Source organism: Saccopteryx bilineata, chromosome 3, assembly GCF_036850765.1.
Source record: "Saccopteryx bilineata isolate mSacBil1 chromosome 3, mSacBil1_pri_phased_curated, whole genome shotgun sequence".
Classification (NCBI taxonomy): domain Eukaryota; kingdom Metazoa; phylum Chordata; class Mammalia; order Chiroptera; family Emballonuridae; genus Saccopteryx; species Saccopteryx bilineata.
The window spans coordinates 8,853,223-8,865,300 of NC_089492.1; the positions used below are offsets into that span (position 1 = coordinate 8,853,223).

Genomic DNA, 12,078 nt, shown 5'->3' on the forward strand with positions numbered 1-12,078 from the left:
TTATGTCTTAGGTGGGTGTTAAGAAGCTTCTGGAAGGGCCTTCATATTCATCTTGGGGCAAAGGTCTTTGTGAGGTTCTTGACAGTCACTTCACCACTTTGAAGTGTGGGGGCTCTGACCTCAGTGGACAGGATGTGGGTTACAGAACACGAGGGGTCATCTTGTCGCATGTTTATGGTGTCCACTGGGATTGTAAAAACCTACCATTGCTACTGTATGGAGTGTGCAAATGCTTGGGGCTGGGAGTCATCCCATCCGTGTGGTTAGACTGAGGGTTCCTGTGAAGGACACAGGTCCCCGGGGCCAGGTGGCTTTGTAAGGTGTGTTAAAGGAACTTGCATCGTAATCCGTCGGGCCATTGAAGGATTTGCGCATTAGGAAAGGTAACCAGTGACAGCATGGGAGGTGGAGGGAAAGGGACTGGCGTCTGGGGCACCACGGTAACAGGCAGATGCTCTGGGTGTGTGGACATGGGGTCTGCAGCCAGACGCCCAGATGCTGTCAGAGCCACCGAGTCAGATGTAATGGCAGTCAGGGCAGGAAGCGGGCCCTGGGGGCCACCTCAGTTTCTCACTGACCCATCGAGGATGGTCAGACAGTTTCTGGGCTGTGAGTGACAGAGACCAAACTGAAGCTAGCTTAGGTGGAAACAATAGTAATTGTGTTACATCACTAGCAGCCAGATGTGGCTGATCCAGGGCTTTAACCAGGTTGGCCCGGTCTATTGTGGAAGTCTTTCCCTTTGAGATGGCAAGAGGCTGCCAGCAGCTTGGATTCAGGCTTACATCCTCTCCTGTTACAATAGCCTGGGGGGCGAGAGCAAGAAAGTACTTCCTTCCCAATGGCTTCAGCCCACAATGCTAGAAAAAGTTTTTATTGGCCACGTTGTAGGGTCACGTGCCCATTCTAGAACCTTAAGATGACTCTTATTGGCTATCTAAGGTCACATGCCCATGAAACTTGAGAGGACTCTTATTGGCCAGTTGGGGTCACATGCCCATTCTAGAACCTTAAGATGACTCTTATTGGCTAGCTAAGGTCACATGCCCATTCTTGGAATTTGAGAGGATTCTTATCTGCCCGTTAGGGTCACATGCCTGTTCTGGAAGCAACTATTTGTTGTAGAAAATTTCGTGCTGGCTTTTCTCAGGTAGGTAACATATTGGCCCTTGGAGCACTTGGAGGAAGGGTTGAGGATGCCCCATTGGAAAATTGGGTTCCATACTAGAAGGGACTTGGACGCTGGGCCGGTGAGATGTCTGTCAAGTATGCATTGCAGGGAGCTCGGTGCTAAGTTCCTTCTGTTTTCCCATTAGGGTAAGAACCTAGCACCAGCCTTCCTTTTACCTGGTTGGGGGACCTCCTGTACAGTGATGACCTGAACTTGGATGGAGGGAGTAGCCTAGAGGGAGGGACATATCCTTGGTGCCACTGCCACCTGAATCAATCTGTCTCCTCCCCTCTATGTCCTTCACATACATTTGAGTCCTTGTTCCTATTCTGAATCCCTCTAAATTTTGCTTGCAATTTTCCATGCCCCTTATCCCTGCCCAGACTGTTTAGCATCAAGCACCCATCAGAGTACTTTCTAGAAGGCCCCGCAGGGCCTGACCTTAACTGTTTCCTTGCTGGATCCTGCGGGAGGCCCAGGAGCCCTGGAGGAGGGGCTCTGGGCGGTAGGGAGCTCTGCACAGCAACCCTTTCTTTCCCGGCCTGTTTTCCAGTATCTCAGCGCCTTCACCAGTGGGCGCAGCCATACTGGTGTGAAGCTGCAGAGGCACTTCCCGCTGGGTTAGAGCTTTTGGGCGGGGCTGGAGCAGACTGGTCCACTGTCCATCCCTCCCAGACTGCCCCTCACACTCACACCCTCAGGTGCTTTCCAGGGGCCTTCTGTGGACCTGGACCGGGGGAGGCAGGGGAGACTGCCCCGGGAACTGCTCTGAGCTGGCGCTGGGCAGTTTCAGGTTTGTTCCCCGGAAGTTTGGGCCACCCTTGCCCACACTCACCGCCTGCGCCTAAGTGGCGTCTTTTTTTCTTTTCCTGTGAGCAGTTCAGGTTTATAGGCCTTGGAGAGTGTGCAAATATTTGATTTTAATTAAGTCTGGGATGAGGAATAGGAAAAGTTACTTCTTGTTTATTATTTCTGGGGGACCCTGGGATGGGTAGGGATGACATATGGTGCCTCCAGCTACATCGTCAGTCACTGGGTCCTTAAGGGGGGGTCAGCTGGCCCAGGGTGGCCTGTGGGGAGAAAAGGGGTGAATAGAGCAAAAAGGTACACACTGTGGAGGTTTTAGGGGCCAGGATCTGGGATGTGGAGCAGGTGATGACAGGCGTGCCTACTGTCTAAATAACACCTACCATTGCTGAGGGCTTCCTGCTGGCTGGCCACAGTGCCCATCTCAGTAATTCTTGCCATCTCTAGTGGTACATATGATCACCCCCATTCTACAGCCCAGAAAACTGAGCCCAGAGAGTTCATGAAATGTGTCCAAGATCACCCAGCTGTTAAATGACAACCTGTGTGTGTCAGGCTCCAAAGTATGCAAAAACCACCCACCTGTCTCGTGTCCATAGGTGGTCTTAGAAGACCCCCCCCTCCAGACGTTTTTGAGGCTTGGTGGGGTCCTATAAACTAGAGCCCTTAGACTATTAAATGAGATTTGATCCTGAGTGGCAGAGCCTGCGTGTTGGCTGTGAGAGGGAGAGAGACTGCGGGAGCGAGGGTGGGGGAGGCGCTGGGCAGAGAATAAACCCAGGATCCCCCAGTCCTGGCCCCAGCCCCGCCCGCGGCATCATGGGGCCTTCGCTGAGTCATGCCATCTCTAAGAGCTGGTTTCCTTTTCAGTGAAACCCGGGTAACAACCACAATAATAGCATTTATTGTGGGCTTCCTGGGTGCTGGCACCAGCCCTGGGATGCCCGGGCGCAGAAGTGCGTGGATTCGGGCTTCTGCCCTTGGGTGCCCAGGGCTGTGCGGGAGAAGTACCCGCCCCACCAGTGCTGCATAGGAGGACTGCACCAGAAGGTTCCGGTGAAGTGCAGGGTGCTCTGCAATTTGGGGTGGGAGGGGGAGCAGCTGGTGTCCCTACTGGGTCTTCAGGACCTTGCAGCCCTCTGACTGTTGTCCCTGTCCAGAGGGAGGGATTCTCTAACAAGGGGACTCTTCTGCCAGCCCTGTAGTGCTTCTCACTGCTGGTGCCTGCCCCACCCCCACCCTTTGCTGCTGCGGGATCACCTTCCGGAGCCTTCAGAGGAAAAAGACGCAGGTCCCCAGCTGTGCAGCAGGGTCACCTGGGAGTCTTCTGCAAACACTGATTCTCCACTCCCAGTTCTGGGGAAGCTGTTTTTAAAAAGCTCCCTGGGCGATTCCCAGCAGCTTCTCCTGGGACCACCGCCCATTCCTGCCGAGGAGATGGATTCATTAGGGCGAGGATAGGCTCAGGAGGGCGTGTACTAGGGGGTGTGTGTGTGTGGGGGGCGGGTGTGTGCTGGGGGGGGCTGCGAGCCACGCCCCATTTTCAGCATCCTGCCCGGCGGGAGGAAGCAGGGCGCTGTCATTCATTAGCAGATGTACACAGTCCCTCTGAGCTGTGCAGGGTGGGCTTCCCTGGGTGCTGCTGGTCATTGAGCACACGTGAGCGCAGCAGGGCCCCATGCTTCCTCTGGTGTGGGTCAAATAAGTTTGCAAGTTGATATATATGTTTGCTCGCTTATATAATAGTTTGCATTGGGTGTGGGGGACAGGCTGTATGCCGGCAGGATGGTTATAGCCTAAGGCTTCGTTTTAAGACTAAGCTTTTCCCCACAGCCTTGACTGATTGCATGATGTGGGATGGTGCACTCTTGTGAGGAATCCCATTATGCCTCAGATAACTGACTGTATCAGAGACTTCCTTATTTGTATATTTGTATATTAAAGGTTTTGATTTCTACACTGTAAAATGGGGGCAGACCGGGAGCTTGCACTCTTGTTTCCTGAGATTAGCATTAGAGGAGAGAGCAGGGAGGAGAGCAGAGAAAGGCCACGTTGAGGAGAGGAAAATCAGCCAAGACGGAGGAATGCTGAAGGAGAAGCCAGTTTGTGCAGAGAGAAGGCGATTGGGAACAGAGGTGAATAAGTCTGGTGAGCTAGAAACCTTTGATTCTAGGAAACTCGGATAAGTCAGTAGCTCTGTGAGCACTGAATGAGTGGGTTTTGGAGCCCAGTGTGTGTTTTTACTTGCCTGCCGGGTGCAAGCTAGGATTAAAGGTCATGGCCCACCAGTTCTTGGCTATGTTGTTTCATTACTATCTGTCTGAGTCAAATGTGAACCTGCATGGGCCAGGTGGCTGTGATGATGGCTGTGGCTACTGGCTTCACACGCTGGGCACTGCCTGCTCCCTGCTCTGTGACCCGCCTGGATCCAGGCCCCTGGGACTGTGGAGGGCCGTGCTCAAGTGACCTCGGACACTGTCTCCCAGTTACCCATGGCTTTTTCTGATGGAACTCAGTGACAGTGGAGGGCCTGAGACAGAAATCAAGTCATGGCCAGCCCAGCAGGACAGCACAGTCATTTAGAATCTTCATTTAAACCTGACCGAGGTTGGCAGTCTAGTAAAAATGATACCCACTAGCGCACCCTTTTTGGTTCAGAATCATATTTTTCTAGCACTTCTGCACATATTTGGTTTAGCTGTTTTATTTTTTGAAGTTCTGTGGACGAGCCACTTCCCAGTCTCCTAGTAAACTCGTAAGAATTATAAGTTAGAAGAAGACACATTAGCAAATGACTGGGTCAGGATTTGAACCAAGCTCTGACTGACTCAAAGCTCATTCCTGTGCACAGGATGGAGCCCAGTTCCATATATGTAAAATCAGAACTGAGATGTCCGGTAGCCACTAGCCACATGGGACTGTTGACATTTAAGATGAACATTGAATAAAATAAAGTCTGTCACGCTAGGCGGAGTCAAGGTGTTCAGAGCCACGTGTGGCTGGCGCTGCCGTATTGAACAGTGTGGCTCGAGAGCGTCTTTATCATTGCAGGACATTCCATCAGATGATGCTGAGTGACCTCAGGTGCAGACCGGGCCCTGGGCCCAGTCTGGTACAGCTGAGGATGGTTAGAGGAGGGAAAGTTGTGAGCAGGCCGTGTGACCCTGTGGGTGACCAGCTGTCCTCTGTTGCCTGGGACTGGCTTTGCTAAAGCTGAGACATTCCCTGTAACTTGGGACCAGTTGGTCTCTGCGTTCATGACATAGTTTCCACGTAGATGTTACATTGTGCTCAGGTCCAAGACACAGAGTGTTACACAGAGATACTCACAGGTCAGGGGAGCAGCTGGATGAATAAGTGACGGCATCATTCCGGGATAGATGTAGGGAAAGGAGCCCCGAGTAAGGTATGCCCAGCAGCGCAGTCCCCACCCCCGCTGGACTGAGGTCTTCCCGAAAGGTACACTTGAACTGAGAGCGGGCATCTGGGAGCCCATTAGCCAGGTGGGGTTTGGAACTGGGAAGAGCTAAATCAGGGGTAGTCAACCTTTTTATACCTACCGCCCACTTTTGTATCTTTGTTAGTAGTAACATTTTCTAACCACCCACCGGTTCCACAGTAATGGTGATTTATAAAGTAGGGAAGTCACTTTACTTTATAAAATTTATAAAGCAGAGTTACAGCAAGTTAAAGCATATAATAATAATTACTTACCAAGTACTTTATGTCAGATTTTTGCTAAGTTTGGCAGGATAGATCTTTATAAAACAACTTACTATAGTTAAATCTATTTTTTAATTTATACAGTGTGTCCATAAAGTCATGGTGCACTTTTGACTGATCACAGGAAAGCAAGAAAAGACGGTAGAAATGTGAAATCTGCACCAAATAAAAGGAAACCCTCCTAGTTTCTGTAGGATGATGTGGCAGCATGTGCGCATGCACAGATGATGATGTAACACCGTGTATACAGCGGAGCAGCCCACGGCCATGCCAGTCGAGATGTGGATGGTACAGAGGAAAGTTCAGTGTGTTCTGTGGCTCGCTAAATTCGAATCCATGACCAAAGTGCAACGTGAATATCGGCGCGTTTATAACAAAGCGCCACCCCATAGGAACAACATTACTCGGTGGGATAAGCAGTTGAAGGAAACCGGCAGTTTGGTGGAGAAACCCCGTTCTGGTAGGCCATCGGTCAGTGAGGAGTCTGTAGAGGTTATACGGGAAAGCTACCTAAGGAGTGCTAAAAAATCTGTGCGTGAGCCCACATCAAACTGCACTGAAAAGGTATGAAACTGGGAGAGTTTTCCTTTTATTTGGTGCAGATTTCACATTTCTATCTTCTTTTGTTGCTTTCCTGTGACCGGTCAAAAGTGCACCATGACTTTACGGACACACTGTACTTGGTTGCTCCGCTACCACCCACCATGAAAGCTGGAACAACCACTAGTGGGCGGTAGGTACCAGGTTGACTACCACTGAGCTAAATGATCATCCCTGGGGCGTTCGCAGCCCAGCTTGGTAGCTGGTCCTGATTCTGTTGTGAACCGGCTGACCCCAGCCACGCTCCCTTCTCTCCACACTTCAGAGTCGCTCACCTGTAAAGTGAGGCGATTAGACTGGATAGCCAGAAACCATAGCTGTACCTCCACCAGTGGCACTTTTCAAGTAAAGACTGACAAGTCCTTACACTGTGAAAGTGTTTGATGGTTGCATATCTGTTATTTCAGAAAAACCATCTTTTCCTTTTTTTTTTTTGTATTTTTCTGAAGCTGGAAACGGGGAGGCAGTCAGACAGACTCCCGCATGTGCCCGACCGGGACCCACCCAGCACGCCCACCAGGGGGCGATGCTCTGCCCATCCGGGGCCCCCGTTGCAACCAGAGCCATCCCAGTGCCTGAGGCAGAGGCCATGGAGCCATCCTCAGCGCCCGGGCCAACTTTGCTCCAATGGAGCCTCGGCTGCGAGAGGGGAAGAGAGAGACAGAGAGGAAGGAGAGGGGGAGGGATGGAGAAGCAGATGGGCGCCTCTCTTGTGTGCCCTGGCCAGGAATCGAACCTGGGACTCTCGCACGCCAGGCTGATGCTCAACCACTGAGCCAACTGGCCAGGGCCACCATCTTTTCCTTGCTCATCTGTTAATGAGTTGCTCTCCATTTCTCACCATGCTTGGGGAAAAGAACACAATAATAATGATTTTAGTTTATAGACATAATAGGTTAAAGTTTCAAAATAATTATTTACCAATATGTTAAGCACTCTACCATGTAGCCTCTTCCTTTCTCTGAGAATTTGAAAGGTTAAAGGCAAATTTTTCACTTGGGCATAGAAATTGCAAGTACTTCAATTTCATGAAAAGACCTTTTTAAAAAAGGTATAAGCTATAGTAGATCATGATACTGTGGATTAATTATTATAAATAGCAAACATTTATTGAGTATTTAGTAAACATTAGCTACTGTTCTGGGAGAAAATTTTATTTAAAAAGTGATTAATGATTGTTGGAAACACTGCAGTTCTCGTAATTGAATGGCATTATGGGTAGAAGTCGATAATTTTATAAACAGGGATGGTATGAATCATAGCTAAGAAAAACCAGCAAATAATAAACCAGCCACTAAAATTACAAGATGAATTCAGTGAGGAAGAATACTTACTTGAATTATATTTTTTGTTTAATTAACACTTATTAAGTGTCTTTTGGGTAGCAGGCACTGTTAGGTAGTTTTACATCTGCTATTTTATTTAATTACAGTGAGTTCTTCACTTCCAGATCAGATTTCCCATGGGCTTCCTTGGACTAATGAGTTCTCCTAGCCCCGTGCTCCTGAGTCCCGTTTGCGTGTTACAGTTACCTGGGGAGTGTCGGAAAACTCTGGTGCGGCTCCGTCCTCAGGGAGTCTGTTTAATTATGCAGGATGGGGACCCCACCCAGCCGCAGTATCTTTAAAACTCTTCCTCCCTCCTTTGTGAACTCTGGTAGAGCCAGAATGAGAAGCACCCTGTGTTAGACTATTTGCGGTATTATTTCACTCACAGAACAATATGGACCTGAACCCTTCAGCAATAAGCAGCTAGTGCAAACTTCAGGATGGAGTTTGCTAGGCCAGGTGGAATAAGTGAGACACCTGTTCTCCTCGGTCTGTTTCCTATTAAGTGGGCTGTGGGAAGCATCAGAAGAATTGTAGAATGAAGCAGGCTAGAAAATGTGGCCCTAATTTAGTCTCCGGCCCTGAATTTCCAGGTGCGCTTAATTTGTCACCTGGGTTTTGCTGTGATATTTACCAGAAACATGTCAGTGACTTGCATTATAAGTGGTTTACCTTTTTTTTTTTTTTTAAAGAAGAAATGAATCTATCTGCACTAGAGGAAGTTCTCTTGATGAAATCCATCCATCTATGAATAAATAATGTAATAGGACACCTTTGGTGGAGGAGTTATAGGTCAAAAGGACTTCTTTACAAATCACCTTTGATGTCATAATGGAGTTGTTTTGTATCGAAACATTAAAAAATAACCATAAAGGAGTTAAGTTGAGGAGCTCAACTTTTCTTTTTTACTATTTTATTTTATTGATATTAGAGAGAGAGAGGAAGGGGGTGGGAGGAACACGGCTCTCTTGCTCCACTCAGTTATACACTCATTGGTTGATTCATGTATGGATGCGCCTCTACCAGGGATCAAACCCCCAACCTTGGCATATCAGGATGATTGATGCTCTGATAACCAACGGAGTGCGGCCAGGGCTCAACTTTTCTTTGAAAAATTGTTAGAGCCTTAGATCACATAATAAAGAATTAATGTGAAAAATGGCCCATAATCAAAAACATAGCCAGTCTCTAAAACACATTCCCGGCCATCTCAATAGTCGATGTGCGCCAGTGGGAACTTTGGTCTTGCCCAGGAAAGCCCAGGAGCCGTGAAGGCGGGTGTGATTGGGCTCAGATAAAGAAAAGTCGCTGGTAGACTTAATGCCAACATTAAGCATTTTCCCCTAAAATGAGCAACGTTTCTGGTAAGGGTGACTTGATCATCTTCCATTGAAGAACGTGCCCTTTTAAAAACATTATAGCGTGTTTGCCATGAAACCTTGGACTTAGGGTTCTTTATTGTTGTAATGAGGGATTGTCAGTTTTCAGGGACACTAAGCCCTTGGTGTCACCTAGAGAGCACCGGGGAGGAGTGTTGAGTTGGCGAGTCTCCGAATCGGGTCTCCAACCCTGGCGTCGACAGAGCTACTGTCTGCGGGGGTTGGGGGTTTGGGGGTGCCTCTGGATGGATGTTCATTTGCAGAGATAAGAGATCGGTTCAGTTTGGCACGCATGTTTGAGGACCGATTATGCATTGGGCACATAGTGCCAGTGCTGGGGACACCAGGATCAGCAAAGCACAGTGTTAGCCCTCAGGTAGCTCCACATCCTGGGGAGACAGGGACTCAGGTAATGGCAGCATGTCTTCAGCGAGGTCAGGGACTGGGGGGGAGGGGGGCAGTCTCTCAGAAGGCTGTGTATGCGAGCCCTGGGTGGTTTTTTTTTTTAAGAAATAGCTGACCAGTAGAGGACAGCTCCCTCCTTGAGTCACTGCCCAGACGCTCCCGAGGGGAAAAGAAAGGAGGAGGAGGTTGACATGATCAGCCCGTTCTCAGCCCTGTGGGATGGTTGGGACTTCCCTTGTGCCCTGGAGTGGACTCGGGGACTTGGGCATACTGGTGAGAGGGTTGTCCGGGGAGGAACAGGACCTTGGCTCAGAAGAGCAGAGAATCAGCCGTTGGGGCTGGAAGGGACATCCAGGCAAGGGACCCTGGCAAGCCTGCCTGTCTACATATCCAGGTCTACTATCCTGCATTTCTCTTCCCACCTCTTGACCTTGACCACATCAGACGGCTGGTTAGCCTGTGGGCCTTTGCAATCAACTGGCATCCCCTCCTGCCCAGGCTGGGCAGATTGTAACTTGCCTCCTAGTTCTCAGCTTAGATCTCACCTCCCTGGGGAAGCCTTTCTGACATCCATCACTTTCCATTCCCTGCTGAGTAACGCAATACCCTCTTCAGGGACTGCCCAGCACCGGCGCTCACCCCTGTCGGATCACGTATTCATTCCCCACTGTGGGTGCTTGTCTGCCTGGAATTGTCCCATGCATCGCATCGGGGAGAGCTCCTGGGTGGCTGGGATGGTTCCATTCCGGGAATTGTCTCTGTGGCCACACGCTGGCCACATCACAGGTGTTCTGTAGATTGTTCTGGAATGAAGGAGCATCTTCACGCTCCAGCAGAGGCTGCGGAAGCTCAGAGAGGTTAACTTGCCTGAAGTCCCAGAGCTCTGAGCGGCTAAGCAGGACCCGGAGCCCACGGTGGGTGTTTAGAAAGGAGGCAAGACCAGATCTGTTGCTAGAGCCGTAGTCCAGGGTCCCTGTCCTATCGTGGAAGTGGGAAAAGTCACCGAGGGTTGGAGAGGACCACTTTCCTTCCAGGGAGCTGTCCTCTGTCTCCGGGTTTACCTCTCCGTGCTGCAGTGACTTGCTTACTCTCTGTGTTCTTAAAACAAAAAAAAAAAACACAAAAAACAAAACCAAAAGTCTTGAGAGAATGAGCCGGTGAACTTTTCTCATTTTTAACCCTTCTGCCCAAGGCCCTAAAATTTTCCCCAAAGGAACATCTCTACCCCATTTTCAATTTTGTATATGTGGTTAAAGAATTAGAAGGAAAGAAAAAGAAAATCTTTTATGTGACCAGAAGCTCTAGCAGGAGGAATCAGGAGAACTGTAACCATGTTTCTGAGCATCTGTGTATGTGCGTGTACACATACGTGCATGTGTGTACACGTGTGTGCGTGGCATGTGTGTACACACCCATGGAGGGTGTGGAGCATCTTGCACACAGTTGAGGACACAGCTAGTGAAGTAGGGTTCTTAAATTAAGTCCCCTTTTTCCCTCTGGTCGCCAAGCAGTTCCGGGATTATTATTTAAAAGGGAGTTGTAAACCACACACTTGTGCAACACAATGCAAAGAAAACAATGCGTTGCCCGGGAAGGCAGCGGAGGTGGTTGACATGATCAGCCCGTTCTCAGGGACAGACAGGCCTGGCCCCAAACCCTTTGTGAATAAAATGAGGCAGGTTAAGTGGCTTCCGGTAGTTTCAGCACCCGATGAAAAGCAAAGAGAAAACACAAAGGCAGCTGACGATGTAATCAAAGCCCAGACCAGCCAGAGGCGTTCAGTTTCTCCTCCGTGCGGTAGGAGAGGGCCTAGACACCGTGCCCTTGCTCCCATCTTCCCACGAAGGGCTGGTGAATGGGTTCCCATGGTAAGTTCGCTGTGGTGTTTAGTGAAAGCTCCCTTTGATTCATACCTTTTTTGTCAGAGTCCCTTTGTAAGATTTGAGTATCGTAAGGGGGTGTAATGCACGTGTTTATTTTCCCTTCTCTGCAGTGTAGAAACTTCAAACAGGAAGTGATTCTGGGATAGAGTGACGAACACCAGTTCAAAGTCAAGTTGAGCTGAGCGTTTTTGTTGGGACCAAGGCTTGCTGCTGTAGCCCCGAGTCCCAGCCTTCTTTATCTTAGGATTCCGACCCCACCTCTGTTCCTGGGACAACGCAGCCCAACAGACTGTCCCTCAGCCATAAGAGTTTGATTTGGGACTTTGCTCTCCACTTACTGTGCAGCCTTCAGCACGTTACGAACTTCTCTGAATCTTCGTTTCTCTACTTGTGATACAAAAGACTATTTTGAACGTGAAATGAGAAAAGTGTTTCTGATACATGCTCCGTGAACTCCGGTGGTCTGAAGCGTTGGAATTCGGAGTTGGTATTTCCCGGCTTCGTCTTTGGTATGGGAAAAATAATAATGGCTAGGATTCATTGGGGGCTGGTTGTGTGCTGAGGTCTGTTGTTACTTGTTTAATCCTTGCTGCAATTCTGTTTTGCAGGAGAGGAAACTGAGGCCTGGGCTTTGAGTAATTCGTCGAAGTTGACCAAGTTGGTAAGTAACAGAGCCTTATTCAGCCATGGCTGTCTGGCTTCAGCCCTTCACTACGAAGGAGAATGAAAGTGGATGGCCGTATTAAGCTGGGACATAGATTTCAGTCTGATAGAGATGAGAA

General features: G+C 49.3%; 1 protein-coding gene across 8 annotated transcripts in view; it reads left to right on the forward strand.

The window, feature by feature from the left end:
- CYRIB (CYFIP related Rac1 interactor B) overlaps nucleotides 1-12,078 on the forward strand; it is a 149,752-nt gene that overhangs the window by 30,687 nt on the left and 106,987 nt on the right. For all 8 annotated transcript variants that reach the window (XM_066265658.1, XM_066265653.1, XM_066265662.1 and 5 more), the window contains exon 2: nucleotides 11,905-11,957. The gene's annotated coding sequence lies outside the window, so the exon portion shown is untranslated. The remainder of the gene's footprint in view (nucleotides 1-11,904; nucleotides 11,958-12,078) is intronic.